Source organism: Rhipicephalus sanguineus, chromosome 1, assembly GCF_013339695.2.
Source record: "Rhipicephalus sanguineus isolate Rsan-2018 chromosome 1, BIME_Rsan_1.4, whole genome shotgun sequence".
NCBI lineage: Eukaryota > Metazoa > Arthropoda > Arachnida > Ixodida > Ixodidae > Rhipicephalus > Rhipicephalus sanguineus.
Genome location: NC_051176.1, coordinates 177,138,089 through 177,140,018, shown reverse-complemented (window position 1 = coordinate 177,140,018; position 1,930 = coordinate 177,138,089).

Here is a 1,930-nt window from a genome sequence, read left to right as displayed (position 1 = left end):
CAAAGGAGTGGAACAGACTCCCCGGTGACATTGTTTCCATAAATGATAATCACTTGTTCCGTACTGCATTAGCCAACATTGTGTGATTAGGCTTTTATTTTGTTGTTGTTGTATTAGCTAACAATGTATAATTATATTCTGTGATGTATTAGTATTGTATATATTAGCTAACACTGTATTATACCAGTTTCAGTTGTATGATCCTACTGTATTCACTGCTTTTTGTTTTTGTTTTTTGTTTTTTTTTGTTCTTGTTCAATGAATTTTCTGTACCCACACTCCTCTGTAATGCCACTTGGCCCTGAGGGTAAAATAAATAAATAAATAAATAAATAAATAAATAAATAAATAAATAAATAAATAAATATAATCCCTTTGAACTATAGTAGCACGCAACGTTGCCACAACGTTGAAGCAACTTTTTCAATGTTGCGGCAACGTTGTGTCAACATTTGGTGCTACTAGGATTGGTGGTTACTACGTGCGTCAAACCGGCAGATGCCTGAATGATCGCCTGCAAAAGCGTGCCAAATGTTAGAAATGAAAGGTATTGTTCTAGCCATTCACTGTAGCGCATGTGGATGCATCTCCGTGTTTCACCAAGCTTAGGTGATTTTCTCGCACACGGACAACCCTTATCACTGTGGGAGCTGCTTGCATGGCTCGTGAAGAATACCCATGCATACGTGAGAGAGCTCGCATTCCTGGAAGACGCCGGCGCCAACAGTGGAGGTCGTTTTGTATTTAGCCTTTAGCAATCTTTGTTCTTCGTTTTTTTCTTCTTCTCTTCCTATGAAATGTATGTAGGAAACAATAAACTTTTTGTTGGCGGTAAGCGCCCGTCTTCGTCGTCTCTGTGTCCCTCGTGCTGCTTCGCGCTGCAGCGCTTTAACAAAAATGAAATTTAAATTAGCTCAAAACCCCAAACCACTACTCGTCGTCGGAAAAGCTCGGCTTGTCTCATGCCTTGACTTGTGTGTTGCGTCGACTAATATCGGTTATTACGGCTTATTGCTTCGCCACTAGATGGCGCGAAGCAACACACAAAGCCAAGTCTGTTGACGCTCAGGTGCAGTCCACGTTTCGGATGTTGCGCACGGTAAATCAATGCTGTCGGAGACAGCCTCAAACGTAACGAACGCAGCGCACAGCACGTTAAGCACGTACAGCCTTGCGTACACTAAACTAAAATTGTCGATACGAACTAAAGTTGATGCGCCACTGACAAGGGCCAGTGATGGCCAAGTAAGTGCCTTAATTATCAGGGGCGTAGCCAGGGGGGGGGGGTGAGGGGGTTCAAACCCCCCGAAATTTTTCAGTTTTGCTTGCGTATATATACACACATACATACAAACGCACACACAAACATACATAAAGTATGGTTGAACCCCCTCCCCGAAAAATATTTCTGGCTACGCCCCTGTTAATTATGGTCGATGGGCAATTGTTAACGCGTAGTATTATGACCAGTATTTGGTCTGCTTGTTGCTTTAAGATGAAAACTGCGTGATTAATTAGATCTATCACTCGTTCGTACAGAAAGTCCGGTAACTCGCGCACTCTTCTCACTGTGTGGTTATTGAATAATTTTAGATATATTTAACAGGATAATTATTCTCATCTATACCGCTACATTGTAGTGAAATACGCTACTTATCGCATGCGTGATAACCTCTCGCGAGAAGCGGGATGTGATGAATTGGTGTTTTTATGTGTTCTGAGAAGATTGTTTCTTCCATATGTTGCAGTTGACACAATGTCATAAAGAATGATTATTCGCGGGTGCCATACCTTCTCGTTTAAGCACATCTTGCCACGTATTTTGCGCTGTTTGATCCCGAAAACGATGTTCTTGAACGCGCTCCTTCCAGGGCGCCCTATAACGCTATTTATCGCCGTTATAAACGACACATCACCGCGAGCACCAGTC